The 13,653-nt window shown below is 44.0% G+C and overlaps 1 pseudogene; it reads right to left on the bottom strand.

Annotated features, from left to right (window-relative positions):
- Nucleotides 1-1,465: 1,465 nt before the first annotated feature.
- Nucleotides 1,466-13,653, bottom strand: part of LOC124035354 — a 48,045-nt pseudogene continuing 35,857 nt past the window's right edge.

The raw sequence follows: 13,653 nt of genomic DNA, 5'->3' as shown, positions 1-13,653 counted from the left end.
CTCCCCCTACATGCCTTAGCTCCACCTCCACATTCTCCCCACCCAGCCTTCAAGCCATCCACCCAACCAATCACATTCCACCATGCACACTGGCCCCAGCGTGACTGACAGGTTACTCTGTGTGGACCACTGCAGACCCAACATAGAGAAATAACTATCTAGTGTGGAGAAATACATGTAGTTGTCATTGATCTTTAGCAGTAGGTTGTTGTGTAAACGATGCAGTTCAACCGTCCCAATCAAAGGCTATAGAAACTAGGCCATCAGCAAGGTGAATGTGGGGAATGTGATCTGAGCTGCAGGGGAGTTGTAGTGTAGTAGTCCTGGCTGTGTAAACGATGCAGTTCAACCGTCCCAATCAAAGGCTATAGAAACTAGGCCATCAGCAAGGTGAATGTGGGGAATGTGATCTGAGCTGCAGTGGAGTTGTAGTGTAGTAGTCCGGGCTGTGTCTCTCTGCCCTTCATCATCTGGGCTCGTCCTCTAGCTGCTAGCTTCCATGTTGGGATTACAGACAACAGATTCCCCTGACCGTTGACACGCAATGGGAGGAGCACGGCTCGCTGGCTCAGTGCAGTCTCTATAACACAGGGCATTCTGGGACATTCTGGGCCCATCTCATGCTATTTAGTCAAATGTCCGCTTCAGAGGGATGATGACAGAGAGGATATAGACCACTAATGAAGGGAAAAGCTTCAGCTTCAGAGGGATGAAGTAAACTGAAGGAGAGGAGAGGAGAGGAGAGGAGAGGAGAGGAGAGGGAGAGGAGAGGAGAGGAGAGGAGAGGAGAGGAGAGGAGAGGAGAGGAGAGGAGAGTATGTTGGTCCCTGACTGATGAGGAAGGTAGTAAACTGAAGGAAGGAGAGGAGAGGAGAGGAGAGGAGAGGAGAGAGGAGAGGAGAGGAGAGGAGAGGAGAGGAGAGGAGAGGAGAGGAGAGGTGTTGGTCCCTGACTGATGAGGAAGGTAGTAAACTGAAGGAGAGGAGAGAGGAGAGGAGAGGAGAGGAGAGGAGAGGAGAGGAGAGGAGAGGAGAGGAGAGGAGAGGAGAGGAGAGGAGAGGAGGGAGAGGAGAGGAGAGGTGTTGGTCCCTGACTGATGAGGAAGGTAGTAAAGAAGGAGAGGAGAGGAGAGGAGTTGGAGACTGAGAGGAAGGAGTAAAGGAAGGAGAGGAGAGGAGAGGAGAGGAGAGGAGAGGAGAGGAGAGGAGAGGAGAGGAGAGGAGAGGAGAGGAGAGGAGAGGAGAGGAGAGGAGAGGTGTTGGTCCCTGACTGATGAGGAAGGTAGTAAACTGAAGGAGAGGAGAGCTCTTCTCCTTTCCTCTCTCCTCTCCTCCCCTCTTCCTGTCTTGTATAGTTCCTCTTTAAAGACTATATTATAAAGCTGAAACTGTTTGACTTAACACTCTCCTGACTCAAACTCTACTCTCTACTTTTTTTTTACACAAAACAATATATTATATATATATATATTTACAATGTAAACTTTATTGGTTCTGGGTAAAAATTATCTGCAAACATTTCAGAAAAATCATGAATTCCACATGATGAAACACTAAATGCTTGCATTCTCCACAAATGAATTGAAACTCCAAACAGTCCACAAATAAGTTTATGCTGAATTATCAGTGAACCATTTGTAGACATCTGCCTTGTTCTCTGCAACCCACTTCATGTTGGCTTTGGTTCTCTCCAGGGCCTGGTCCACTGCTAGTGTGGCTGAACCAAAACCCTGCTCTGCATTCTCCTCAATGAACAGCTGCAACTATAGGACCAGAGAATGGACAGGCTATTAACACAGTATTCATCTATAGGACCAGAGAATGGACAGGCTATTAACACAGTATTCATCTATAGGACCAGAGAATGGACAGGCTATTAACACAGTATTCATCTATAGGACCAGAGAATGGACAGGCTATTAAACACAGTGTTCATCTATAGGACCAGAGAATGGACAGGCTATTAACACAGTATTCATCTATAGGACCAGAGAATGGACAGGCTATTAACACAGTATTCATCTATAGGACCAGAGAATGGACAGGCTATTAACACAGTATTCATCTATAGGACCAGAGAATGGACAGGCTATTAACACAGTATTCATCTATAGGACCAGAGAATGGACAGGTTATTAACACAGTATTAATCTATAGGACCAGAGAATGGACAGGTTATTAACACAGTATTAATCTATAGGACCAGATAATGGACAGGTCATTAACACAGTATTCATCTATAAGACCAGCGAATGGACAGGTTATTGAGACAGTATTAACCTATAGGACCAGATAATGGACAGGTTATTAAGACAGTATTCATCTATAGGACCAGATAATGGACAGGTTATTAAGACAGTATTAATATATAGGACCAGAGAATGGACAGGCTTTTAACACAGTATTAATCTATAGGACCAGATAATGGACAGGTTATTAACACAGTATTAATCTATAGGACCAGATAATGGACAGGTTATTAACACAGTATTAATCTATAGGACCAGATAATGGACAGGTTATTAACACAGTATTAATCTATTGGACCAGAGAATGGACAGGTTATTAACACAGTATTCATCTATTGGACCAGAGAATGGACAGGATATTAACACTGTATTAACCTATTGGACCAGAGAATGGACAGGTTATTAACACAGTATTAATATATAGGACCAGATAATTGACAGGTTATTAAGACAGTATTAATATATAGGACCAGATAATTGACAGGTTATTAAGACAGTATTAATATATAAGATCAGATAATTGACAGGTTATTAAGACAGTATTAATGTATTTCTGAAGGGGAAGGGACATTTGGCCCATGTTTGCCTGAGAGTTTCTGTTTCCTAGATGATGACCGTGTCCACCCGGATAAAGGTATATTTTACTGAAACGTTGTTTAATAGATCCATTAAATGTTTGGAAGCATCTGGACCACCAGTGTGCTGCCATTTTTATTTTATTTTTTCTCTCCATTAACCAGAGCATTATGTTAATTTTTCAACATCTCTCATTATACCTGTTAACACGTCAGGAGGTATCACTCGTATTATGTTAATTACAGCAGCGTGACATCACCAACCAGGAAGTCAACATCTCTCATTATACCTGTTTACACGTCAGGAGGTATCACTCTTATTGTGTTAATTACAGCAGCGTGACATCACCAACCAGGAAGTCAACATCTCTCATTATACCTGTTTACACGTCAGGAGGTATCGCTCTTAATATGTTAATTACAGCAGCGAGACATCACCAACCAGGAAGTCAACATCTCTCATTATACCTGTTAACACGTCAGGAGGTATCACTCTTATTGTGTTAATTACAGCAGCGTGACATCACCAACCAGGAAGTCAACATCTCTCATTATACCTGTTAACACGTCAGGAGGTAACACTCTTATTGTGTTAATTACAGCAGCGTGACATCACCAACCAGGAAGTCAACATCTCTCATTATACCTGTTAACACGTCAGGAGGTATCACTCTTATTGTGTTAATTACAGCAGCGTGACATCACCAACCAGGAAGTCAACATCTCTCATTATACCTGTTTACACGTCAGGAGGTTTCACTCTTATTATGTTAATTACAGCAGCGTGACATCACCAACCAGGAAGTCAACAGGACGTCTGGGGTTGGATCACAGTCACACAGAGACACAGAAGCTCTGAATGGGTTGTACCTGTTTCAGTTCAAACTCTGAGGAGAAGCGCCTGGTGATTCCATCAATGAGCCGTGCGAAGGACAACGATCCCCCTCCATAACTACAAGATGAGGAGACAGAAATACGGTCAACATTCAACACATTAAAACGTAATGGATAAAATCCCAAGCCAGTTGGCTCTGACAAAGTCCCAAGCCAAAGACTGGCCTATAACATGACCCTATATGACCGGAGGTAGTATACTATAGAGTGATTAGGGTGCCACTACCCTTGACCAGAGGTAGTGTACTACATAGGGATTAGGTGCCACTAAATTTGACCAGTGGTAGTGTACTACATAGGGATTAGGTTGTCACTAAATTTGACCAGTGGTAGTGTACTACATAGGGATTAGGTTGTCACTACCCTTGACCAGAGGTTGACCAGGTTGTGGTAGTGTACTACATAGGGATTAGGTGCCACTACCCTTGACCAGTGGTAGTGTACTACATAGGGATTAGGTGCCACTACCCTTGACCAGTGGTAGTGTACACATAGGGATTACCACTAAATTTGACCAGTAGTGTACTACATAGGGATTAGGGTGCCACTATGACCATAGTGGATTAGGTTAGGGTGCCACTAAATTTGACCAGTGGTAGTGTACTACATAGGATTAGGGTGCCACTACCCTTGACCAGTGGTAGTGTTGATTACACATTTGACCAGTGGTAGTGTACTACATAGGGATTAGGGTGCCATGACCAGTGGTAGGACTACATAGGTTAGGTCACTAAATTTGACCAGTGGTAGTGTACTACATAGGGATTAGGTTGTCACTAAATTTGACCAGTGGTAGTGTACTACATAGGGATTAGGGTGCCATTTGGGTAGTGTAAAGGGATTAGGGTGCCACTAAATGACCAGTGGTAGTGTACTACAGGGATTAGGTTGTCACTAAATTTGACCAGACAGATTAGGGTGCACCCTTGACCAGTGGTAGTGTACTACATGGGATTAGGTGCCACTGACCAGTGGTAGTCACATAGGGATTAGGTTGTCACTAAATTTGACCAGTGGTAGTGTACTACATAGGGATTAGGTTGTCACTAAATTTGACCAGTGGTAGTGTACTACAATTAGTGCCACTAAATTTGACCAGTGGTAGTGTACTACATAGGGATTAGGTGCCACTAAATTTGACCCACATAGGGATTAGGTTGCCACTAAATTTGACCAATGTACACATAGGGATTAGGTTGTCACTAAATTTGACCAGTGGTAGCGTACTACATAGGATTAGGTGCCACTACCCTTGACCAGTGGTAGTGTACTCTAGGGATTAGGTTGTCACTAAATTTGACCAGTGGTAGTACTACAGGGATTAGGTTGTCACTAAATTTGACCAGTGGTAGTGTACTACATAGGGATTAGGTGCCACACCCTTGACCTGTACTACATAGGGATTAGGTTGTCACTAAATTTGACCAGCGGTAGTGTACTACATAGGGATTAGGGTGCCACTACCCTTGACCAGTGGTAGTGTACTACATAGGGATTAGGTTGTCACTAAATTTGACCAGTGGTAGTGTACTCATAGGGATTAGGTTGTCACTAAATTTGACCAGTGGTAGTGTACTACATAGGGATTAGGGTGCCACTAAATTTGACCAGTGGTAGTGTACTACATAGGGATTAGGTTGCCACTAAATTTGACCAGTGGTAGTGTACTACATAGGGATTAGGGTGCCACTAAATTTGACCAGTGGTAGTGTACTACACAGGGATTAGGGTGCCACTAAATTTGACCAGTGGTAGTGTACTACATAGGGATTAGGTTGCCACTAAATTTGACCAGTGGTAGTGTACTACACAGGGATTAGGGTGCCACTAAATTTGACCAGTGGTAGGTACTACATAGGGATTAGGTGCCACTAAATTTGACCAGTGGTAGTGTACTACATAGGGATTAGGTTGCCACTAAATTTGACCAGTGGTAGTGTACTACACAGGGATTAGGTGCCACTAAATTTGACCAGTGGTAGTGTACTATATAGGGATTAGGTTGTCACTAAATTTGACCAGTGGTAGTGTACTACATAGGGATTAGGTTGTCACTACCCTTGACCAGTGGTAGTGTACTACATAGGGATTAGGTTGTCACTAAATTTGACCAGTGGTAGTGTACTACATAGGGATTAGGTTGTCACTAAATTTGACCAGTGGTAGTGCACTATATAGGGATTAGGGTGCCATTTGGGATGTAAACATTAGAATGAATAACTGCAGTGTTCACATCAGACAGATGCATTATAGATATGTTAGATCCTACTCACTCATTAAATAAGTGGTTCCAGTTGGTTCTGACAAAGTCCCAAGCCAAAGACTGGCCCACAACATTACCAGCAATGTACACAATGGTGAATGTGGCATCCTGTTTCCGAATCTTCTCTGGATCCAGACAGTAGTTCAGATACCTGAAACCCAAACACACAGATCAGATCCATCCTGAATGATCCTGCACAACTACATTGATCAACTAATACTATTTGATTCAAACACACTGCATTACTTTGACCAGAACCCATTGGGCACATAGTGGGCCCATAGAGGGCTCATAAAGGGCTCATAGAGGTCTCATAGAGGGCACATAGAGGGGAGCATAGAGGGCTCATAGAGGGCTCATAGAGGGCACATAGAGGGCACATAGAGGGAGCATAGAGGGCACATAGAGGGCTCATAGAGGGAGCATAGAGGGCACATAGAGGGCTCATAGAGGGCACATAGAGGGAGCATAGAGGGCACATAGAGGGCTCATAGAGGGCTCATAGAGGGCTCATAGAGGGCTCATAGAGGGCACATAGTGGGCCCATAGAGGGCTCATAGAGGGCTCATAGAGGTCTCATAGAGGGCACATAGAGGGAGTATAGAGGGCTCATAGAGGGCTCATAGAGGGCTCATAGAGGGCACATAGTGGGCCCATAGAGGGCTCATAGAGGGCTCATAGAGGTCTCATAGAGGGCACATAGAGGGAGTATAGAGGGCACATAGAGGGCACATAGTGGGCCCATAGAGGGCTCATAGAGGGCTCATAGAGGTCTCATAGAGGGCACATAGAGGGGAGTATAGAGGGCTCATAGAGGGCTCATAGAGGGCTCATAGAGGGCTCATAGAGGGCACATAGTGGGCCCATAGAGGGCTCATAGAGGGCTCATAGAGGTCTCATAGAGGGCACATAGAGGGAGTATAGAGGGCACATAGAGGGCTCATAGAGGGCTCATAGAGGGAAGGGCCCTAGAGGGCTCAGGCCAGAGGTCTCATAGAGGGCCATAGAGGGTACATAGAGGGCTCATAGAGGGTTCATAGAGGGTAAGGGCCCATAGAAGGATATTGGCACATAGAGGGCACATAGAGGGCTCATAGAGGAAACATAGAGGGCCCATAGAGCAGTAGTGTTCAGTATATAAGGAATAGGGTTCAATTTAGGACACAGGCTGGGTCCTCTTCAACTGTTCAGTAACCAGGGAACCCTGGTGCAGGCCAGAGGTCATCCTCACCTGTTCAGTAACCAGGGAACCCTGGTGCAGGCCAGAGGTCATCCTCACCTGTTCAGTAACCAGGGAACCCTGGTGCAGGCCAGAGGTCATCCTTACCTGTTCAGTAACCAGGGAACACTGGTGCAGGCCAGAGGTCATCCTCACCTGTTCAGTAACCAGGGAACCCTGGTGCAGGCCAGAGGTCATCCTCACCTGTTCAGTAACCAGGGAACCCTGGTGCAGGCCAGAGGTCATCCTCACCTGTTCAGTAACCAGGGAACCCTGGTGCAGGCCAGAGGTCATCCTCACCTGTTCAGTAACCAGGGATCCCTGGTGCAGGCCAGGGAATACATCAGCTTGTCAGCCTCAGAGGCAATGGAAGCCTCTCTGTACATCCTCCAGGCGAAGTCCCACTCCTCCACCCCTCCTGCTGCGATGGCGCTGCAGTACACCGTCTGCCTCAGGTTGGGGTGAATCCTGGACCAGACAATGTAAACGAGATCATCACATCAGGGTTGAGATCAATAACAGCCTTCAACACTAGGGTTGGGATCACAGTCTTCAACACAGGGTTGGGTCAGTTCAACACTAGGGTTGGGATCAATAACTGTCTTCAACACTAGGGTTGAGGAGGAGGAGTATAGGATAGGAGAGGACCCCTCCTGTTTCAGCCTCCAGTATTTATGCTGCAGTAGTTTATGTGTTGGGGGGCTAGGGTCAGTTTGTTATATCTGGAGTACTTCTCCTGTCCTATCCGGTGTCCTGTGTTAATTTAAGTATGTTCTCTCTAATTCTCTCTTTCTCTCTTTCTTTCTCTCTCTCAGAGAGATGTTCCCTAGGAACATGCCCCAGGACTACCTGGCATGATAATTCCATGCTGTCCCCAGTCCACCTGGCCGTGCTGCTGCTCCAGTTTCAACTGTTCTGCCTGTGATTATTATTATTTGACCATGCTGGTCATTTATGAACATTTGAACATCTTGGCCATGTTCTGTTATAATCTCCACCCGGCACAGCCAGAAGAGGACTGGCCACCCCACATAGCCTGGTTCCTCACTAGGTTTCTTCCTAGGTCTTGGCCTTTCTAGGGAGTTTTTCCTAGCCACCGTGCTTCTACACCTGCATTGCTTGCTGTTTGGGGTTTTAGGTTGGGTTTCTGTACAGCACTTTGAGATATCAGCTGATGTACTATGAAGGGCTATATGAATACATTTGATTTTATTTTATTTGATTTGAGAGAGAAGAGAAGAAGAGAGGAAGAGGAGAAGAGAGGAGAGAGGAGAGAGAAGAGGAAGAGGAGAGGAGAGGAGAGGAGGAGAGGAGAGGAAGAGAGAGAAGAGGAGAGGAGAGGAGAGAGAGGAGAGGAGAGGAGAGGAGAGGGAGGAGAGGAGAGGAGAGGAGAGGAGAGGAGAGGAGAGGAGAGGAGAGGAGAGGAGAGGAGAGGAGAGGAGAGGAGAGGAGAGGAGAGGAGAGGGAGAGGAGAGGAGAGGAGAGGAGAGGAGAGGACCTGTTGAGAGGAGAGGAGAGGAGAGGAGAGGAGAGGAGAGGAGAGGAGAAGGATCTCTGTACCTGTTGTTCTCGGGCGTTTTCATCCAGTCTTTGAACCAGCCTGTAGTCAGCTCCTCACAGCCTGCTACTCCTGTACTGCAGGCTATAGAGATGGCATTCACCTGGTTGTACCTGGAGACGCGAGGAACATACAAATGAAACAGAAGAAACTCTTAATGGTATACTGACCTCACACCTTCTGACTTATTGAGTCCATTCATCATAACTGGATGAAAACAGTCATTTTGAACTGACTGAGTGTTTTGTCTTCTAAAAATAATTTCTAACTATCGTGACATTTTCTCTTTGTATCCATCAACATTGTGAAAGGTAGACGTTCTTACTGGTCAGTGTGTTTCTCAGGAATCTTAGTCCAGTCAGCAGTGATAGTCTTGAAGTGGTTGAAAAGAGGCGTGACTTGTTTATTGAGGTAAGCCTGAAAGATAAGGACAGAACTCCCTGTTTATTGAGGTAAGCCTGAAAGATAAGGACAGAACTCCCTGTTTATTGAGGTAAGCCTGAAAGATAAGGACAGAACTCCCTGTTTATTGAGGTAAGCCTGAAAGATAAGGACAGAACTCCCTGTTTATTGAGGTAAGCCTGAAAGATAAGGACAGAACTCCCTGTTTATTGAGGTAAGTCTGAAAGATAAGGACAGAACTCCCTGTTTATTGAGGTAAGCCTGAAAGATAAGAACAGAACTAGCTGTTTATTGAGGTAAGCCTGAAAGATAAGGACAGAACTAGCTGTTTATTGAGGTAAGCCTGAAAGATAAGAACAGAACTCCCTGTTTATTGAGGTAAGCCTGAAAGATAAGGACAGAACTCCCTGTTTATTGAGGTAAGCCTGAAAGATAAGGACAGAACTCCCTGTTTATTGAGGTAAGTCTGAAAGATAAGAACAGAACTCGCTGCATCACAACATATCAGAGATATTGGATGACATTATCATTTGCATTCCTCAGTGTCAATAAAAATGGAACAGAGTTGATCTTAGTAGCATATTTTGCTATTAAAAAATATTCAGTAGTCTACTGCTATGTCCCAGATGGAACTCTATTCCATATAGTGGCCAAATGAATAGGGTGCCATAAGGTGATCTGGTCAAAGTGGTCCTTCTGTAGCTCAGTTGGTAAAGCATGGCGCTTGTAACGCCAGGGTAGTGGGTTCGATCCCCGGGACCACCCATACGTAGAATGTATGCACACATGACTGTAAGTCGCTTTGGATAAAAGCGTCTGCTAAATGGCATATATTATTATTATTATCAAAGTACTGCATAAGGAATAGGGTGCCATATAGTGATCTGGTCAAAGTACTACATAAGGAATAGGGTGCCATATAGTGATCTGGTCAAAGTACTACATAAAGGGTGAATAGTGGGTGCCATATAGTGATCTGGTCAAAGTACTGCATAAGGAATAGGTCAAAGTACTGCATAAGGTGCCATATAGTGATCTGGTCAAAGTATCTGCATAAGGTATAGGGTGCCATATAGTGATCTGGTCTAAGTACTGCATAAGGAATAGGGTGCCATATAGTGATCTGGTCAAAGTACTACATAAGGAATAGGGTGCCATATAGTGATCTGGTCAAAGTACTGCATAAGGAATAGGGTGCCATATAGTCATCTGGTCAAAGTACTGCATAAGGAATAGGGTGCCATATAGTGATCTGGTCAAAGTACTGCATAAGGAATAGGGTGCCATATAGTGATCTGGTCAAAGTACTGCATAAGGAATAGGGTGCCATATAGTGATCTGGTCAAAGTACTGCATAAGGAATAGGGTGCCATATAGGACCCAGATATAACACTGACCTGCATGGGTCCGTAGACCTCGCTGCGGTCGAACATGAGGAAGAAGTAGCCCAGGTTCCTGTCAGCTGTTTGCCAGGGCATGTACTCTCTCTCCCTCTGAAGGAATAGGGTGGTTCTCAGAGCCAGTATAGTGCTGACTATCCTCGCCCTGACGTGGACCAAGACAGAAAAACATCACAAACACCTTTATTCTTCAACTACAATGGTATCAACCAGGAATTACACCTGCTGAAATGGTACTGACAGCAACAGACAGCATATAGACAGAGGACTTTACAGGTAGTTTACATATAGACAGAGGACTTTAGAGGTAGTTTACATACAGACAGAGGACTTTACAGGTAGTTTACATATAGACAGAGGACTTTAGAGGTAGTTTACATACAGACAGAGGACTTTACAGGTAGTTTACATATAGACAGAGGACTTTAGAGGTAGTTTACATACAGACAGAGGACTTTAGAGGTAGTTTACATACAGACAGAGGACTTTACAGGTAGTTTACATATAGACAGAGGACTTTACAGGTAGTCTACATATAGACAGAGGACTTTACAGGTAGTCTACATACAGACAGAGGACTTTACAGGTAGTTTACATATAGACAGAGGACTTTACAGGTAGTCTACATATAGACATAGGACTTTACAGGTAGTTTACATATAGACAGAGGACTTTACAGGTAGTTTACATATAGACAGAGGACTTTAGAGGTAGTTTACATACAGACAGAGGACTTTACAGGTAGTTTACATATAGACAGAGGACTTTACAGGTAGTTTACATATAGACAGAGGACTTTACAGGTAGTTTACATATAGACAGAGGACTTTAGAGGTAGTTTACATACAGACAGAGGACTTTACAGGTAGTTTACATATAGACAGAGGACTTTACAGGTAGTCTACATACAGACAGAGGACTTTACAGGTAGTTTACATATAGACAGAGGACTTTAGAGGTAGTTTACATACAGACAGAGGACTTTACAGGTAGTTTACATACAGACAGCATATAGACAGAGGACTTTACAGGTAGTCTACATATAGACAGAATATAGACAGAGGACTTTACAGATAGTTTACATATAGATAGAGGACTTTACAGGTAGTTTACATATAGACAGAGGACTTTACAGGTAGTCTACATACAGACAGAGGACTTTACAGGTAGTTTACATACAGACAGAGGACTTTACAGGTAGTTTACATACAGACAGCATATAGACAGAGGACTTTACAGGTAGTCTACATATAGACAAAATATAGACAGAGGACTTTACAGGTAGTTTACATATAGATAGAGGACTTTACAGGTAGTTTACATATAGACAGAAGACTTTACAGGTAGTCTACATATAGACAGAGGACTTTACAGGTAGTTTACATATAGACAGAGGACTTTACAGGTAGTCTACATATAGACTGAGGACTTTACAGGTAGTCTACATATAGACAGAGGACTTTACAGGTAGTTTACATATAGACAGAGGACTTTACAGGTAGTCTACATATAGACTGAGGACTTTACAGGTAGTCTACATATAGACAGAGGACTTTACAGGTAGTTTACATATAGACAGAATATAGACAGAGGACTTTACAGGTAGTCTACATACAGACAGAGGACTTTACAGGTAGTATACATACAGACAGAGGACTTTACAGGTAGTTTACATACAGACAGAATACAGATAGAGGACTTTACAGGTAGTTTACATACAGACAGAATATAGACAGAGGACTTTACAGATAGTTTACATACAGACTGAATATAGACAGAGGAATTTACAGGTAGTCTACATACAGACAGAATAAATGAATATAGACAGAGGAATTTACAGGTAGTTTACATACAGACAGAATATAGACAGAGGAATTTACAGGTAGTTTACATATAGACAGAGGACTTTACAGGTAGTCTACATAAAGAGGACTTTACAGGTAGTTTACATATAGACAGAGGACTTTACAGGTAGTCTACATACAGACAGAATATAGACAGAAGACTAAGCTGTGTGGGAGAGGACTCACCTAGCCAGGTTAAAAGCATCATCCACAACCTGGGCTCTGTTGATCACTGGAATGACCTGAATATAAACACAGGGACATTGAAATATGTCTGGTTTCCATATTGGGACAGTCAGCAGGCTTTGTGCTGGTCTTCCTGGGACATAGTAATTTAGCAGGTTAGAAAGCATCATTATCATATGGACTGATACCTCATGGTCTGTGCTGAGCTGGGTGAGGAGGACATTATCATATGGACTGATACCTCATGGTCTGTGCTGAGCTGGGTGAGGAGGTCATTATCATATGGACTGTTACCTCATGGTCTGTGCTGAGCTGGGTGAGGAGGACATTATCTTATGGACTGATACCTCATGGTCTGTGCTGAGCTGGGTGAGGAGGACATTATCTTATGGACTGATACCTCATGGTCTGTGCTGAGCTGGGTGAGGAGGTCATTATCTTATGGACTGTTACCTCATGGTCTGTGCTGAGCTGGGTGAGGAGGACATTATCATATGGACTGTTACCTCATGGTCTGTGCTGAGCTGGGTGAGGAGGACATTATCATATGGACTGATACCTCATGGTCTGTGCTGAGCTGGGTGAGGAGGACATTATCTTATGGACTGATACCTCATGGTCTGTGCTGAGCTGGGTGAGGAGGACATTATCTTATGGACTGATACCTCATGGTCTGCGCTGAGCTGGGTGAGGAGCCGGTCCCAGTTACTCATGTCATAGTTGACCCTGAAGAATCCAGAAACCTTGGTATTGGCCAACATCCAATCAGATCCCAAAGATTTCATTGGTAGATGGGTGGCTGTATTTGAAAGAATCAGGAAATAAATTATTATCCTTCACATCATAGAGCCAACAGATTTCTTTATTACGTCCCAATTGGACCATATTCCCTATATAGTGCACTACTTTAGACCTGAGCCCTATGGAACCCTATTCCCTATATAGTGCACTACTTTAGACCAGGCCCATATTCCTTATATAGTGCACTACTTTAGACCAGGGCCCTATTCCCTATGTAGTGCACTACTTTAGACCAGGGCCCTATTCCCTATGTAGTGCACTAC

Source organism: Oncorhynchus gorbuscha, linkage group LG05 (assembly GCF_021184085.1).
Source record: "Oncorhynchus gorbuscha isolate QuinsamMale2020 ecotype Even-year linkage group LG05, OgorEven_v1.0, whole genome shotgun sequence".
In the NCBI taxonomy this organism is placed as follows: Eukaryota; Metazoa; Chordata; class Actinopteri; order Salmoniformes; family Salmonidae; genus Oncorhynchus; species Oncorhynchus gorbuscha.
This window is presented reverse-complemented; position numbering and strand designations above follow the sequence as displayed.